At 33.3% G+C, this 19,849-nt stretch overlaps 1 long non-coding RNA gene across 1 annotated transcript; it reads left to right on the forward strand.

Moving 5' to 3' along the window:
- The first annotated feature begins 13,786 nt into the window (after positions 1–13,786).
- Positions 13,787–16,050, forward strand: LOC127709067 (uncharacterized). Its single transcript, XR_007985482.1, has 2 exons — positions 13,787–14,407; positions 14,969–16,050. It is a non-coding gene; the product is annotated as an uncharacterized LOC127709067 (long non-coding RNA).
- The last annotated feature ends 3,799 nt before the right edge of the window (positions 16,051–19,849 follow it).

Genomic DNA, 19,849 nt, shown 5'->3' on the forward strand with positions numbered 1-19,849 from the left:
TGTAATTTATCGAAAACATCCATTATTTCCATTATTTTCATATGCTTTATTACAAAAATTAAAAACAAGTTATATAATAGAAGTATGAGAACTAGTTAATTAAAGAGGCATTAGCTGTCAAATTCATGTTCACCGATTTGACTCAAATTCTCATATTTGATTTATAACATACTAAAACGTATATCCAAATAATAAAAAGTATATTACAATGCTCGATAATATGTATCAGCATTTCGTGTGTATTTTTGTCTAGACGCCATCTTATTAACCATCGAGGTGACATCCGAAGACTGCCGACGGTCATATAACCCAAAATAAACATAAACATAGATATAAATAGATAGCGAACTCGTACAATTGTTTTTTTTAGGTCTGTTTGATTTCATATTATAGGTTTAAAAAATATGTTAATAATCGTTTTTACCTGTATAACAATGAGTTTTTGTAGATCGAATCAGTCAACCAAATGGTTTACCCTTGTTTCACTTTCAATGTTGACATTCTTTTCTTTTTGATAGCTGAACACGTCTTGTTCATGCGTAACCCATCTCTAGCTAAGGGGTTCGATTGAAGTTCACATGAATACGGATTTAATGAGGTCGAATTATTCACTTGCAAGTGAATAATTCATTAGCGATGTTTCTTTGCTTATTTTGACAAAACTGAACCAAACTGGCTGCTAAAAGCGAATTATTATATCACTATTTCACTTTCATTAATGATTGAACAAAACAAATCATATTTTATTTTTTTTCTATATCTCGTAGCTAATGCCCCTTTAACAGCACAGAAAGATTGGTCTTTGAACATGCACTTACTAGAAGCTGAGATGAAACGAAATTTGAACTGGTTTTTTGTGTAGTTTAAGAAGTCAATATATATTCAACAACACATCCAACAAAGGACGATAAACTCTTCAGAAAACAGTACAACAATACATTTGATAAATTAGATATCACAGTGATAATTGCACAAACATACTAACTGTTATTTTCACAAAACCATTAAAACGGGGAAAAAAATCCTGGAACCACTAAAACTTCACCATTGCTTTCAATAGGGACAAACATCAACCTGGGAATTATAGACCAATCTCCATGTTTTAAATAAATTATAGCGCAAAATGCATATACATGTATATACTTGCATGCAACATTATGAAATACCTTGAGTCAAATAACAAAATTATATTAATCTTATCATCATGGATTGTTTAAAAACTTTAAACAGAGTTAAATACAAAAATGAAAACAACACTTTATAAGTGTCATGCGTCCGAAGCACTTATCTGGATTTACCTTAATCAATAACACTCAAAGCCGACTATTTGAAAGTCAAGGATGTATCAGAACCGAAACAGTTGAAGAGCTAAATCCCCAGAAAGTACCTAAAATGATAGCCAATTCCATCTAAGGTCAACATTGCCTCAATGGTGGCTGAAACCATAGATTCTTAATATATTTTTAAACCTATAAACGGACAATGTAAGAAAGGTTTGTTATATGTCAGTATTGAGGTTCTTAAATCATGTCAGTATTGAGGTTCTTAAATTATGTCAGTATTGAGGCTCTTAAATCATGTCAGTATTGAGGTTCTTAAATCATGTCAGTATTGAGGTTCTTAAATCATGTCAGTATTGAGGTTCTTAATCATGTCAGTATTGAGGTTCTTAATCACGTCAGTTCTGAGGTTCTGACTACTGATCTGATGATACCCTCATGCTAATACCGAAGTATTCTTTAATATAGACTTAGATTATTTGGTATATATACTAGTATATCAGAAGAGAGGCGAAAGATACCAAAGGGATATTCAAACTCATAAGTCAAAAACAAACTCACAATACCATGGCAATAACGAAAAACGATCAAAACACAAACAACAGTATACAAAATACAACATGGAAACCAAAGACCAAACAACAAATTATATAAAATCTTTTCTACTTTACCAAACAAACCATTTCATTTACCGATTGATAATATAAAAATCTGATTGATTTAGATTTGAAGATGACATAGAAAGCGCGATCGACTGTGAACACAACTGATTTATGCAGTCATTCCCCATAAATGTTACATACTCCGAGTAACCAACCCAAAAAAAACCACATATTTATTTCTACTATAACATGCATGTTCATATCTTTGAATTCGTCCAAAATGCAAAATATAGTGGAGTAACATTAATTCTTATGTGAAACAAAGACATTAAGAATATGACATCGAAGGCAAACAATTAGAAAAAATCTAAGATGTAGCTCGCTGACAATCATAGAATTCCATTACAGCTTCACTCATTATGCCAATGAAAATGAAAAAAAAACTTCTTTATAAATTTTGTGCATCCGAGTCGCTTTCCTCGTCAATAATCAATTGAAACATTATACATTGAAAGCCAGGGATGTATAAATAATTCAATACTTGAAAATCTTTATGAGCGAGGGGGTTGGTTTTTAATAAATTCTAATTTTATCTACGAATAATTGAAGAAAGGTAATGTATACATCATAATTATAAGGACAGAATCACTGACTACTGATATTCTACAAAATACTCTGACACAGAAACACTCTAAATTAACATTAACGGTATCAACTTTTCTGCACCAGATGCAAACTAGCCAGCACTACAAAAAAGAAAATAGCCAGTTTACACAAAATTTTCATAAAACAATGAAGCATGGGTCTAAAATGAATGTTTGAATATATGGAAATGTAAAAATTGTGAAATGAATTTAAGCATTTCCTTTACAACGGAATAAGGTATTGACAATTCAATTGCCAACTCAACTTAATCCCCTGAAACACTAACAAGATAGGAAATCCTGAACAATCATATGTCTATTCTGTGTTCATCTAGAATTTCAACCAAGGATGAATAACTGGATTTTCCTTCATTCACTAAAATTATATAAATAACTGTCTTTACAAACAACTTTATACTGCTGTTTCTGTCAAGTGTTACACAAAACCTCTTTCGAATCTATTAACATCAATTTTATCAGCAATCAGAGACGGACTTTTTTCGGATTTATTGTGAAACTACCTACTCTTTGGTGTTGTGAATCAGATGCTGATACTAAAAATTCCAAAGATTTGTTAGAGTACATAAATATTAGCCTATTTCATATGCAATAGTATGATATGTAGGACTCAAATCTATGGTGGGTTCCTAATGTATGGCAGATTCCTAATCTATGGCAAATATGATGTTACAAATCAAATCTATGGCAGTTTTTTGTTTTCTCCAAATCTATGGCAGATCTTGAAATTGCGTAATTTTCCGGGGAAAAGAGTGATATATAGCGTCACAATTAAATAACGCCATAATTACGTCGTCGTCGCCGGCGCTAACGTTGGCAGAACCGGCATAGATTTGAACACCATTTATATTTTTTTCCTTTTAATTGTATGATGTAAACCGAAAACAAATATTTAACACGGGGCTCACAGATTTCAAATTTTTACAAACAAAACCACAGGGAAACACTCTCCCTCTAAAAACAATTTGCCGATGGTTTAAAGGAAGATGTGCTGTACTGTCCGAATTCCGCGATGAATAAAGGCACGGCTGTGTTTAGTAGTGGATATTTTAGGAAAGGAGTTATAATTGACATTTTAGCATCTACGCCTGGCAAAGTATATGAAGTGAGAGATGAAATTACAGGATACCACTTTGACTTAAATCGTCATTAGTTAAACAAAAATTGATTAACGCTCAAATAAATATTATATGAAAAATTAAACTGTTTTTTTAAATTCTTTTCATAAAAAACTGCTTTCTTGTTTGTCATGGGACTACTATTTTTATTAGTTGGTTTCATAAATAGACTAAACAGGTACCATGCACAGATAAGAAATGCTTATTTTTCCGGGGCGCATCATTTTAATCCTGAAGTCTGTATTATGGTATGGAATGTTTGTTTCAAAAATGTTTATAAACATGCTTCCGTTTTCATACATTTTCACTTGTTTAAGAAAAGGCATCGGTCGTATATGTACTGCCTTGTTTTCCATATGCACAAAATTTGCCATAGATTTGGAAACAACAAAAATCCGCCATAGATTAGGAAATTACAAATCTTGCCATAGATTAGGATTGTAACAAATCTGCCATAGATTTGGGATGGCATGACGTCATATTTGCCATAGATTAGGGATCTGCCATAGATCTGGAACCCACCATAGATTTGAGTCCTACATATAAAATTTGACTTTTTCTACACTTAAAATAAGTATACCCCGATCTACAATTAAAGAAGATTGAACGAATTAGTCCATCTTTTTTTCATTAAAAGGATTGCCAAACGTAGAGACAAACATCTTGTTTTAGGAAGGGTTCATACACAAAATCCTGTGAAACTGATATCATCGAGATTCTTGATTTTTTGACACATATTTGATACGTTTGGAGGACGTGTTTTTCAACAAACAATCGGCATTAATACGGGACCAAACTGTACTTGCTTCCTTTCGATATGTTCCTTGATTTACATATGGCAGACTCCTTTCATATTCTTCTCAGGAAGAATTAAAAACGAGCTAGCATTATTCTTTTAACTTCATCTCTGCTATCATGGCTATATACTAGTAGATGATGTCCTCCCACAAAAAAAATCAAAGTTTGGTGACTTCTAGTATTTTGATCCCATCTATCCCATCGAAATTGAAATAACGGATACAACATATACAGTTAAGTCTGTCTTATATCTTGGTTTACATCTAGAAATTGACAATGATGGTCGGTCGGGAACAAAACTTTACGATTAAAAAGATGATTCCAGCTTCCCAATTGTGAACTTTCCATTTCAATCTCCCAGTTGATACGATATTCCAGAGCTTGCATTTCCTATCATGATTTCCTTGATAGAGGGTTGCTGCTAACAAAGATGATATTGAACCACGAGTTCAAAGAAGTGAAGTTATCATCATCCCTTCGAAAATTCTACGGACACCATCACGATTTGGTTGACCGTTAAAAAATCCGTTTCACGATTGACGATGTTGTTAAAACTGCAGAAAACGAAAAAAAGGCCAAATAAAGAACGAAGTTAAAGAGCATTGAGGACCCAAATTCCGAAAGGTTTTGCCAAATACACCTAAGGTAATCTAAAAAAACTAGGTGGAAAATATCAAATGGAAAGTCTATCTCATAAGTCTAAAATGAACTGACAAATTAAATGCCATGGCAAAAGACTAAAAATCACCAAGTCACAAAACACAACATAGAAAACTAAAGACTGGGCAACAGAAACCCTACAAATAACCAGGTCACTCCCCAAATTTGTACTTGATCCTAGTTTTGTGGTAATAAGCATAGTGAATAATTTTCATAACATTTGGTTTAGGAAAACTTAAATTAGAGAACGGAAACGAAAAATTGCTGAATATTTCCATTTGTAAAGGGGCATAACTCTAGAACGGTAAAAGTGACGCTACCAAAATTCAAACTTGATCTGTATTGAGTGGTAATAAGCATTGTGTATAAGTTTCATAACATTTGGTTGAAGTAAACTTAAGTTAGAGAACGGAAACGAAAAATTCAGCAATGTTTCCATTTGTAAAGGGGCATTACTCTAGAACGGTAAAAGTGACGCCACCAAAATTCAAACTTGATCTGTGTTTTGTGGTAATAAGCATTGTGTATAAGTTTCATAACATTTGATTGAGGCAAACTAAAGTTGGAGAACGGAAACCAACTTTGGGACGTACGGACGTACAGTCAGACAAAGGTAACACTTAATGCCCCCCCCCCCCCCCCGCTGCGGCAGTGCATAAAATTAATTAAAATTCCACACCCATTTAATATAATTGAATACGATTATAAAAATATTACTTATACAAACGTTTAGATGTTTGCATGTTAAAATATGAGGCAACTCGTCTTATATTTTAAAAAAGAGACGAAACCTCAAACTCATAGTCGAAAATAAACTGACAATGCCATGACAAAAAACAAAAAATTAAAAACAACGATCAAAAGATAAACAACATTTTACAAAACACAGCATAGAAACCTAAAGACTGATTAACACGAACCCCCACAAAAACCGTCTTATAGTTTAACTTGTGTTTAAACAACTTCTAAATAAGAAAAAAAAATCATTACTATGAACATTAATTTACCCCTGTTTAAACAAAAACTTACTGACAAATACATTGATCAAAAAATAAAAAGAATTTATACAGAATATATGAAAAAAAGTATACAATTTGGTATACCATTAATTGTTCTCTACAAGAATGCACATTACAGCGATATACTACAGACATATGTGCAGTTTCATATCAGAGAATTTTGTCAACTACATAACAACATGTCGACTTAACAACGAAATTTACTTTTGAGTGTTATGTAGCGGACTGTTACAAAGTGGACGCATTCGCATGTTTTTGTGGAAGGAATAGGGCCACGAAGGGTTAAAAACGGCCCTGTCTCAGAAATTGACGAAATTACTGCAGAAGGATCACTAACTATTGTAGTTCATAAAATGATAACCATTAGACTTGTAACTGGGTTTTTATAATTTTCCAGGGCGTCAGAAAAAACCAAGATACAATGGTATTTTAGCCATTTTCGCGTAACGTTAAAATTGTTTTCATTAACGTTCTAGTAACTTTCTAATCATTTTACCACAAGAATTTTTTTACAAAATGTTCTTTGAATCTCGTCCATATATCTTGGTTTTTTTTTAACTCTATTAACAGAAACTTATTAATATTAAGGTTAAAGCTGCACACAAGCGCTTCCATTAAATTTTGTATAAGTGGCCCGAATACTCGTTTTCTGCATTGATATTAACATAATAGAAATGCAGAGACCATGTATAGCATAGATTAAATTAAAAGACATAAAGGATTTTAAACCATAAGCAATGAATGTCTTCTATTGGGAAGAAGGAATTTCGATTGAAAGCTGTAAAATATCTTGGCGAGCGAAGTACAGTAAAAAATGTACGAGGATAGTTGATCACACCACATCATCTTATTTGTATATGGAAAGAAAACCCGTGATTCACGTAAACACAGAAAAGTTTATTTTCTAGTAAAGAAGTAAAAGATGAAAACTCAGATAAAGATAAACAATGTGTATAGACATTACATAGCATTACATGTACTACAATAATCATAGAACACATTATGATTGTACAAAAGTCATCACACACCAGAACCACACGTGCACTCATAAACACCATTCTCATTCCGGAGGATTACATGCTTACTCGCAAATCAACATTCAGAATTAAACATTTGAATGAACGATAGTTTCATATAATATTCCGCTACGGCGGGGGCATAAAAAATGTATGTGCAAAGAGGCATTTTTCCTGGGATTTGTCAATTGACTAATATTATGCGCATCTTCATATTAGGATTTTTTAAAGTACAAATTTTGCAAAATGTCTGATTAAAATCATGAGGATGGCATCCACAAAGGCATGAGTAATGAACAGAATGAGGAAGAAAAACGCTGACACTTTCAGCTGATGTTTCACCGAACTGCGCATAAATTGGGAGAAAACATTTTTATTTCAAGGGTTCAAAATATTGGCTTAAATGTTTAGAGGGACAAAATCGTATACATGTACTAGTATTGTTTATTTTTTCACCTGTAATGGTGTGTTTAAATTTTTCAATTCATAAGTAGATACCACCACGAAACCTTTAAATAAAAAAATGCATACCTTGACCTTTGACATGTTGACCCTAAAAGCAATAGGCTTCTTCCCGTTCCATATATCTTCCAAATTCTAAGATTCGTTCCAATCAAGCAATGAAAACTAAAGTTGCCATCCAGAAACCAATTTTCAAATTCGTTATCTATTATCATAAAGTGACCTTGACCTTTGAACTATAATGTATTGATTTCAAAATCAAAAGGCTTTTTTCCCTATATCTTCCATCTATTTAGGTTTCATTCCAATCAAGCAAGAGAAACTCCAGTAATAATCTAGAAACGTTTTGTTTTAGACACATGGACAGATGGTAGGACGGTGTGCCGGGGACTGATAATAAAATTCAATGGACGTAATCTATGTATCACAGGTAAACTATCAAACCAGGTATTTTGTTACCACAAATTACTTAAAAGCCTTTACTAAATTCTTTCATAGATACAAAGATTTGGTTTTGAAGTTTGGCTGTTTCCTGTAGAAAACGTTTTAAAAACAAGATATTGCATTATTTTTAGTGATGTTGTTTATACTATGGTTTTTGCCAAACATTTCAAAAAGGGTAAACACCTTCATTTAAGGGCAATAGCTTCTATAGTTCGCCATGTGTGATATATTTTCAGAACTTATCTAGCTGATCATTTTTGCTGTCTACAATATTTTTTTATCTACTATAGTCTTGGCCAAATATGCAAAAAATTGATAACAAATTTTCATTAAAGTGGTTATAACTCCTACAAGGAGTCAATCAACGATTTTTGCCATCTTGATTAATAACTCCTACAAGGAGTAATCAAAGATTTCTGCCGTCTTGACAAATTTGTAGATCTTGTCCTGTTGATTGGTTTTGCTGTTTACAGTTTTTCTTAATCATATTCATGGCCAAAAAATTCAAAGGGAATTACTCTGGAATTTGTTACGATGGGAATGCCCTACTAATGTTAGGATCTTACACTGTACAAGGTTTCCTTGACATGCAGTAAGAGTCAAGTCCAAAAAGTGCATACAGCTGAGCAGTATAAAATTTACCAAGTTCAGGGACCAAATAAAAATAATCTCAAGGAGGAAAAAATATTATGTGATGCAAAGTTGAAACATCACAAACTGTAGTTGTACAAAGATTGGTCAGTTAGTTCAAACAAAAGGACGGACAGACAAACCAGCCGATTCCTATGCAACCCCCCTCCCCCCCCCCCCTTTTCCCATATAAATGTCACTCTAGCATGAATAAGGGTTGTCAATAATTATAGTAAAACAGTATACTAAATATTAACTTGATTAATGAGGTTTGCTTACCTTTCATACATATTCAGGAAGATATTACAAATTAATAATAAATCCAACAAATAGATTCTGAAAAGTGGCTAAAGGTGAACAAATGAAATTTAAACTGCCATTGGAAAAAAGTTTTGTTGGATCAGGAGTCCAGGACAGAAGTTTGACTTGAAACATGCCACTTACAGCCCCCATAATAAAGAGTTATTGCAAGGGTTCTTTAACATGCTGAGAGAATGGCACTTTTGCTACATAAGCCATCAAATTAAATGTTGCCATTCTACTGGAAGTGGCTGGTAACTTTTAAAATTCCACAGAGGTAAATGAAACACCCCTCTTCAGCATGCCAGATTGGAGAAATTCAAGTGAATTCCAAAACTAAACAGAGACTTACCTTGGTAAAAGTCGAAGTTCATTTTGAATTTGACGTAGTTGTAGGGATCAGATGAGATGATCGTGCGCATGTGTAGCTTCAGTCTTCAAAGCCGAAGGGTTTGTGCATACAAAAAACACTAAACCAAAACTCACTATCTACATTTACATGTAGTGCAAAAAAAAAATCTGGGAGGGATAACGGGTGGCATCTGATCCCTACAACTAAAGATGACTACGTCAAATTCCAACTGAACTTCGACTTTTACCAAGGTAAGTCTCGTTTAGTTTTGGAATTTAACAACGTCATACCGTTTCCGGGACCAGATGAATCTTCAAAGAGCACAAGCCCTGAGATAATTGTCAAAGTTATATAAAAACCTCCATCAAAAAAAAAAAAAAAATATCCCTCCTATTTACAAAAGTTCATTCACAACTAAAGTTCTAGGTACTAAGAACAACTCTCTGCCAAGAGATCATCTGACTCAATCGGCTTCTTGTAAAACTTAGCAAAAGTCTTTTCACTGGTCCAACCAGCTCTACGCAAAATACATTCCACCGGAATTAGGTTATGGAAAGCTTTCGAAACAACAGCTGATCTTGTACTATGTGAAGAATATGATTTAAGTTTCACGTAACTAAGAAAGAGCTTCTGACTGTTACCTCGTACTTTAGCTGTTCTGAACAAATATTCTTTTAAAACTGTAAAAACACACAACCTCCTATCTGAAGGATATGCAAAAAGTTCAACAAAACGAACATTAAACCCAGGTCTATTCTGTTTTAATAAACCTGTATAAAACAAAGTCAAACTATCCTTTCCTCTTACTAAATTATCTGTTCCTAACAAAAACAACGACTGTGTCCTACAAGCCGTAGATAAAACAATCAACATAACTAACTTCAATGTTAAATCTTTCAACGAAATATACTCGACAGGAGACAACTTCCTTACAAAAATAAAATCTTTAGATACGTCCCAAGTTTCACTATATCTTGGTTCTGAAGGTCGCAAATTATAAACACCTTTCAAAAATCTGATGACTGTCGCATTAGAGCCCACTGTCGCTCCATTAAACATTATTCCTAAGGCTGACAACGCAGATCTTGCACAATTTATCGAACTGTAACTCAAACCTTTATCAAAAAGCACTGTTAAAAATTCTAAAACTTCATTTATAGCTGGTTGAAGTGGATTAATTTTCCTTTCACTACAGAAACGGAACCATTGTTTGACTTAAGATGAGTATTGTTTTTTCGTAGTGTTTCGCCAAGATGCCAAAATGATTTCGGAAGCCTTGTCTGAAATGCCCCGGTTTTCCAAATTTTTCCTGATAACCGACATGCAAGAAGCTTTAACTGATTGTGAAGAGGATGAATCTTTTCCGTTCCCGGAATGTGCAGTAGTCTTTTCTTTCGAGGCAACATTTTCGGAATATCTATCAACATTTCTAGAAGTGGTGGGTACCATGACTGAGTCGGCCATAACGGTACAATCATCAGAACCTCTGCACTGTATTTCTCAACTTTCTGTAGACATCTACTAATAAGAGAAAATAGGGGAATAAATAATAAAATACCTCGTCAGACCATAAAATACTAAAAGCATTAACAAATAATGCCTCAGGATCAGGTTTCCATGAGGAGAAACTCTTTACTTGACAATTTTAATCTAGAGGCAAATAAATCATGGCCTGGAGTACCCCATATCTCCACTAATTGTTTGAAAACTTGTTTATCGAGCATCCACTCTAAATGATCATCAATTTTTCTTGATTCAACATCAGCAGCATTATATTTACCAGGAATATGTTCTGCAGAAATCCAGATTTCTCTTTCAATACACCAAAACCACAATTTTTTGGTTATTTCATTCATATGCATAGTTTAATACCACCCATATTGTTAACGTATGCAATTGCACTAGAATTATCACAAAATATCTTCACATGAATATCTGAATAATTTTTACAGAAAGCTTTTAGAGTATAAAAAATAGCCAAGAACTCCAAAACATTTATGTGAAAAGTTTGCTCAACATCATTCCACCCAACCTCTTAATGAGGCGTCACATGTCAAAGAGATATCTGGATTTTTTCTATTAATGACTCTTTTTTTTGGCAATGTAAGTTATCAACCCACCATTTCAAATCGGCTTTCATGTCAGATGTTATACTCATATTTTGATCAAAATTCCCATTGACAATTTTAAGGCCTGAATTTTCTCAATTTCTAAATTTCTGTAATATAAATGACCAAATTCTTGGTGTTTCTCTGCTATAGGAACTGAATAATATGCATGGCGCAAATCAATTGAACTGAAAAAACAATTTGGCTTCACCAATTTCAATGCGATTTTAAAAGTGTCCATCTTGAAATGATGAGGAATAATAAAATTATTCAACTCTTTTAAGTTAAGAATCATTCTACGTTCATTTGTATTTTTCTTTGGAACTGTAAAAATTGGAGAAATATATTGATCTATATCAAAATTGACTTCCACTATTACACCCAATTTTTTCAAATTTTCTATCTCCTCATTTATAATTTTATCCTGGTTTTTATCAAAAGTTCTTTGATAAGGAGAGAGGCTTTGAACGGGTCTTGAATTATCAATAAATTCAAGGTGACAGTGTTAAACTGTATCCAAAATAAATTTATCTGAAGTAAATTTTTGCCAGTTTTCTACAAAAATTTTTAATCTACCTGCTGTAAATTGTTTGTTACTAGACATACCTGCTAAACTTACCTGTTTAGCATGATTTACTTCCTCAGGAAACCTCTCAAGATTTTTGAACTACCTCCTGCCATACTTTGATCATTGTGATACTGGCCTCTACCACCGTAACCACGTCCACCTCTGAAACCACCACAACGAGGGCCTCCGCGGTTTCTACCAATACCTCGTTCCCTACCATAGCTACCTCCTGGAGGAAAACTACTTCCTCTACCTGTAACATTAGTCCAATTAAGACCAAGTCTATTCATATCTTGGATCTCTTTAGACTTTTGATGAACATTGTCCCCATAAAGCATATCTGTGAAAGGTATTGAAGGAGAACTCAAATGGTGATATTCAGGACTCAAATCATATCTCTGATACTCTTTCCTTTTCACATTAGTCATTTTATTGTACTGTGATAGTAAAGCAAGAGAGTCTATTCCAAAATCTATACAAGATTGCATATCTTGCTGAAATTCATCACCCAAATCAGGTTTTATCCTGCACATAATGTTTAATAGTTTGGTAACATTGCAAGCTGCTTTCACAACAGTTTCTTGATGTTGTTGTATAACAGAGTCAAAAGACCTAGATTGAGGAGAGAGTAAATTCTATACAAGCTGGTTTACTCTTGTAGGTGTGAGAGCAACACAATTTTCTGGTCTAGCAACTGATTTCATAAGCTCATTATACTTGTCTTCTGAAATACCTTCACGAAAAAACTCATTGACAGTGTCTGCTAAAGTGTCGTCTACACTAGAATCAACATTATCTTTAGACCTTTAAGCTTGAGCAGCAACTTTAAAAACATTGTCACAATCTTTGTCACTAGTTTTTTGTTTCTTTGCTGCAGGTTCTACAACCTCAGCATCTACAAACTGATCACCTGTTTGATCATTATCTTCATGATTGTTATTTACATCACAACTGTCAGGGTCTGCAACCTGGGTTTCATCATAACACTCAACATAGTACATCTCGTCCACCATAGACTTAAGCGACACAAAAACAGTTTTTTCAATTTGTATAGTCTTAAGGACAGAAAAAACATCAGCTAAAGTAGGTTCCTTGCTAGCTGCGCTAGTACTTGAACTAGGACCCTTTGGTCGTGAAGTAACGGCCTCGCCGGAACTAACAATACTTGCATCTATTCCATCATTCTTAGAAGAATGAGAATCATCACACGACGATTTTCTTTTAGGATTTTTACCCTTTGCTTCATTGGATGCACTAGAACCTTTCTTTAAGGACTTAGTATCATTTTTAAGCAGTTAAGCTGCTTTATGCGAGCACCCTAGATTTGTGTTCTACCCAATAAATGCTGAAATATGTGCCATTGTTATTATCTGGCTGGCTATTATGTTATTTATAACTAATTGAACACTTTTTTCATACTTTTTATTCTGGAATACAAAAAATATGACCAGAAAAACCTTAAATGATCGTCGAACCACCCAAAAGTTTTGAAGTTGCACATAGAAAGTAGTGCTCGCTTGAAATCCTTATGTAGATTGTTATCCCCTCTGCTTTTGGCTAAGATGTTATAGAACAATTGCCGGTATGAAATATTTAATCGCCGAAAATCTCTAATTACAAGTCGTTTACATTTGCCAAATGGCAAAAAGCGCAGGAATATTGTATAACGGCTGTGACTAATATGACACGGTGTTAAGTCTCAGTTGGCGGTAATTTTAACTTCGTCGACAAAACGTAAATCAATGACGTTCTAAATTTGGTGGATTCAGATAATACGAAAGTAATTAATATTAATCATTTTATTCGTTTTTGTCTGAGATGATTGTGATTATTTAAATCATCTTAATTAAATGTAACTATGCTCATTTGTTTTCTTGTTAACACTATATATTCCGTTTATCTCGTAAATGAGCTCCATGCTTGTCAAATCAAGTTGTTGTTATTGTTATTGAATGAAATAAAACTAGAGATCTGATTGGTCGATGTCAAGGTCATTTCAAGATGGTTTCCCTTGTGTTTTTAGTCAGGCTTTGGTGTTACAGGCTGCTACCTGTGCTTTGATTTAGTTCAATGTGCTTCAAATAATATTGAGATTAAAACTTTAACAATTATTTTCTAAAGGACGGCATTATTTAACTTCCAAAGTCGCATATTTTTGTAAAATATTAAGTCCGAATTTGTGACGCGTCTCACACCGTAATTATTTTTGATTTACAAGGACTTTTCAACTTCCGTGAAAAATACAACTTTTTCGATGTTTCTTTTTATGAATTTTTCATATTTAAACTTCTAGAATCATTTCTATGCGTTTCCTTCAGCAACTTGATGCTGGTAAACGACTTTTCCATGAAAATACTGCAAAAAGAAATCGCATGATACGAAAAGAAGGTAACGTTAACGTTGTCAACAAGTTGAAGTTACAAACAGTTTTATTTTTTAATTCCTATTCCAGTTATTTAAAGTTCAAATAAATGGTTTTTTTTATTATGATATTAGTAATGGAAGACAGTGAAACCGTAATCAAGATATTTTAATTTACTTATAATTTCAAATAAAATTTAGAATGGAAATAGGGAATGTGTCAAAGAGACAACAACCCCATCAAAGAGCAGACAACAGCCGAAGGTTACCAATGGATCTTCAATGCAGCGAGAAACTTCCTCACAGGAGGATTGCTTCAGCTGGGACATGTATACTAGTTCAGTGATAATGGACTTCATACTAAAATCAGAAATATACAAAAGAAATTAAAATTAAAAATCATACAACACTAACAAAGGCCAGGGGCTCCTGTCTTGGGACCCCAGAGAATATAAACATTAATTATTTCAGCATCAATGAAAATGGACAAAGCTAATACATAATGATTTTAGACATGAAGTTTTTTTGCTACATTGTATTTGTCAAAATAAGCAATATTATACCTATTTGTATTTGTTTCTGTTTCAGCTTGATTACAACCTTTGGCAATGGCTAATACTAGAAGAGGCAAGGCATACATGTACATGTACAATACATGATTCTCTGTAGCACCTGGATTATCCACAATAATTCCATAACAGCAATGAAACTCTAGACTACTATGATGTTATGTACATGTATATCTACATATATGATCAATGTTGAAGATTGTTTATGCCAGGTCTCATCATGTTGACTAGTCCGACAAGTTTTGGTTCAGCTTTCTGACAGGAATAATTATAAACTTGCCAGCAGTAACAACACATGAATATTAGTTATTATTAAGTGCCCCTATCGGTCTAGCAATTTTTATTATTGTGCACTAAGAAGTATGCCTAGTAATCCAAAACTTTTTGCATGAAGTTATTTAAAGATAGTTGGAATTCATGATATTGATGCATTGTGCAGAAACATGAAATATTTTAGTTTGTATTCTTAACAATCCAAGAGTAAGGTTAAATTGTATCAAGGAGAATTACTTATTACAATAATTACGCAGTAGTATTTTGATTGTGGATTTTTTTCAATTTTATTATTTACTGAATGCATATTTGTCACTTGTTCAAACGTAAGTTTAATTTGAATTGAATGCGAACCAAGTTCACACAATATTCTTTTTTTCATTTTGAATTGAATTCAAATCTAATGCGAATCGAATTCGCTAATAGCATTCACACACTCTTCTTTTTTTAATTCGAATCTAATTCAAATTGGCTAATTTGCATTATCCAAATCTCATTAGAAATACCTTTTTGAGTTAATTCGATTAAACTTTGGTGTGAACACTTTCTAAATTGTAATTCAAATTAAACTATAATAGATTAATTGATAAATTGAATTAAAAGTTAACGTCATTTGGACAGTAAAGCAATTTTGACGCGTATTGCAATTTGAAGTAGAATTTACATTTGGACATTAACCATGTTAAACTTTTCGAATGGGTATTAAACTATAAATTCAAACCAGTTAATGCGAATCGAATTCGAATTATGTGTGAACACAGCATTAATATATCTAAGAAATGAGGAATATAAAATTATTAAAAAAAGATGGCCAAATATTTGTATTAATTTTGTTGCAATTTTTGTCTTGCCTTGACAGAGTCGAAAAGAGAGACATCTATCTATATATATATATATATATATATATATATAGTCATGCTGTTTTGGCGGCATCAACAATGTATTAGCTTGTGATTTTGTGATAAGGTCTAGGTTATGGTAGGTCAATGATATTGTTGTGTAAGCATAGGCACATTTCATTACCATGTAGAATATTTGGCTCAACCCCCTTAGTCATGGTCTATTGACTTTGAAACTTTGCATAGTTTACATATGTATAAGTTTGTGATTAGGTCATTTTAGGGGGAACCAATAGTATTAGGTCAATGCTATTTGGTGTGCAGTTGTATAAACTTTGTCATTTCTAATTTCCATTGAGATTATTTTGGCCCGCCCCCTCAATCATGCTCTTTTTACTTGGAACCTTATGTTACTTTGAAAATTCATTTATTAGCTTTTGATTACATGTAGGTTAGTATTAGGGAAACCAATAGTGGTAGGTCAATGATCATTGGCATGCAGGTGTAGAAGCATTAGTATGTCTCATTTCCATAGTGGATATTTGGTCTTTACCCCTCAGTCATATGCATGATCTATTGACTTTGAAACTTTTACTTAGTTTACATGAATTAGTTTGTGATTATTATGATGATGTCAGTTTAATATTACCAGTAATCTTAAGTCAAAGCTATTTAGTATGCAAACGTATTGGTATTTAAAAGGTTCATTTCCATGGATATTATTTAACCCCACCTCCTCATTATGGTTCATTGACTTAGAAATTGAATTTGTGTTAAGGTTTGTTTAAAGGGAACGACTTATGAAAAGTCAATGGTATTTGGTAAGCAGTTGTATAAACATTGGCACATCTCATTTCCATGGAGATTGTTCAGCCCTGTACCATCAGTCATGGTTCATTGTCTTTGAATATATTTTACATGTTAAAGTATTCCTTTTTTAATTGTAACATTTGCATTATCAAAATAACAAATAGGCAAAACATGTCTCTGTGTGAACAGCTTATTATAGATTAGACATGTACAATTATTATAAAAATAAGAAGATGTGGAATGATTGCCAATGAGACAAGTATCCACAAAAATTCAAATGAAGTGGATGTAAGCAATTATAGGCAACCGTACAGCCTTCCAAGACATATGTTGCATCATTGCTAGGCCATTTTAACAACATAAGCATGTTTTGTAATATAATATACAAGAAAATTACACCACTTCAGATAGTTTCAGGTATGATTTGATAATTGTGCATAGAACTAGTGGCACCAGCTGATCCAACTAAAACCGCTAATATGGCATATTCAAACTCTAGTACATAGTGGAATTAAACCACTGTTGGACACCATTATCGAAATTATTATTCTGATAAGAATATTCCTCCATGCAGCCTGCAACAATTAGCAAAACCTATACTGCATAGTAAGCTATAAACGACCATGAATTGACAAATGTAAAACAATAAAACTGAAGCATCCTGATTTATGTACAAAACAATTATAAAAAATAAATATGATATACAGCAACAATCACCAAATTATTGGGTCCTCACTATGGACAGGTACATGCAGAATGTGGCGGCTTAAACATGTTAGCTGGCACAAAACTCTCCCCTAACATGGGACAGTGTATGTGCATAATCTCAGACATTGAATCTTTAAAAATATAAATTGGAAATAACTTTTGAAAGTGGTAGGATTGGATAGCGTACACATTTCTGTACAAACATTATTTGATACTTCAGAAATAGCTGAGAATAATGCCTGAGATAAATATTTCCACTAATTCTTCCACAATATTCATCTGAACTTCTGCCAAGTTTGCCTTTGGTTTTTTAATTAACTGCCTATAGCGCCCTTGGTGCTTTGATTTGAACTGGAAAGCATGGCATCCGCCATTTTTACCAAAAATAAAATGCTCCGCAGGGCGCAGCTTGATACGACCGCAGAGGTCGAACCCTGAACAGTTGGGGCAAGTATGGACACAACATTCAAGCTTGATACAGCTCTGAATTTGGATTGTGATTAAATATTTGACACAGCATAGGTTTCTGACACAGAATGAATGTGGTCTAAGAACTTAAAAATTTTAAATTGGACATTCACCTATTATGGTCCAATATCCAAAATCTAAATACATGGTTAGATTCAGCATATCAAAGGATCCCAAGAATTCAATTTTTGATGAAATCAAACAAAGTTAAATTTTGGACCCTTTTGACCTCAATATGGACAAAATTGATAACGGGGCCCAAAAATCAAAAATCTAAATACATGGTTAGATTCAGCATATCAAAGAACCCCATATATTCAATTTTTGTTGAAATCAAACAAAGTTTAATTTTGGACCCCGATTTGGACCAACTTGAAAACTGGGCCCATAATCAAAAATCTAAATACATGTTTAGATTCAGCATATCAAAGAACCCTAAAAATTCAATTTTTGTTAAAATCAAACTAAGTTTAATTTTGGACCCTTTGGACCTTAATGTAGACCAATTTGAAAACGGAACCAAAAATTAAGGATCTAAATACACGGTTAGATTCGGCATATCAAAGAACCCCAATAATTAAATTTTTGATGAAATCAAACAAAGTTAAATTTTGGACCCTTTGGACCTCAATGTGGACCAATTTAAAAATGGGGCCCAAAATCCAAAAACTTAATACACGGTTAGATTCAGCATATTAAAGAACCCCAAGAATTCAAGAATAAAACCCCATTGAAATTGATCAAGAAATAAGCAATTTATACGAAGTATCTTCTTTTGCACAATACTGTGCAATTGAATATTTCTTGCTATTGCGCAATACTGTACAATTGACAATTTCTTGCTATTGCGCAATACTGTGCAATTGAAGATTTCTTGCTATTGCGCAATACTGTGCAATTGAAGATTTCTTGCTATTGTGCAATACTGTGCAATTGAAAATTTCTTGCTATTGCACAATACTTATTATATAATAATTTACACATCCTGTTTGGTGTGTATCTCCTACCATATCATTATTATTTGCTTTTAAATATAAATCAGAAATAACCAACTTAAAATGGAAAATTTTAAAAGAAAAAAAAAAGGAAAAAAAGAAAAAAAAAAATCCCCCCCCCCCCCAAATTTTTTGAACCCCTTATGATTCATCACCCCCAAACTCAATCCCAGCCTTCCCTTTGTGGTATGGTACCTTGCAGTACAATTTCAGAGAGATCCATACACTTGAACACAAGTTATTGTCTGGAAACTAGAAAAAATGCTTATTTTTGGCCCCCAATTCCTAAACGTTTCGGGCAATTACCCCCAAACTCAATTCCAGCTTTCCCTTTTTGATATGGAACCTTGTAGTACAATTTCAGAAATATCCAAACACTTACACACAAGTTATTGTCATGAAACTAGAAAAATGCTTGTTTTTTGCCCCTTTTTTGGCCCCTAATTCCTAAAATTTTGAGGCAATTACCCCCAAAATCAATTACAGCCTTCCCTTTGTGATATGGAACCTTGTGGTACAATGTCAGAGAGATCCATACACTTACACACAAGTTATTGTCTTGAAGTTACAAAAATGCTTATTTTTGGCCCCTTTTTGGCCCCTAATTCCTTAACTGTTGGTACCATAACCCCCAAAATCAATCCCAACCTTCCTTTCGTGGTCTTGAACCTTATGGTAAAATTTCATGGAGATCCATTGACTTATACTAAAGTTAGAGTGCGAAAACCAATGTGTCTTCGGACGACGCCAGACGACGACGACGCCAACGTCATACCAATATACGACCAAAAAATGTTTAATTTTTGC

Source organism: Mytilus californianus, unplaced genomic scaffold (genome assembly GCF_021869535.1).
Source record: "Mytilus californianus isolate M0D057914Y unplaced genomic scaffold, xbMytCali1.0.p SCAF_7, whole genome shotgun sequence".
NCBI classification, from domain to species: Eukaryota; Metazoa; Mollusca; class Bivalvia; order Mytilida; family Mytilidae; genus Mytilus; species Mytilus californianus.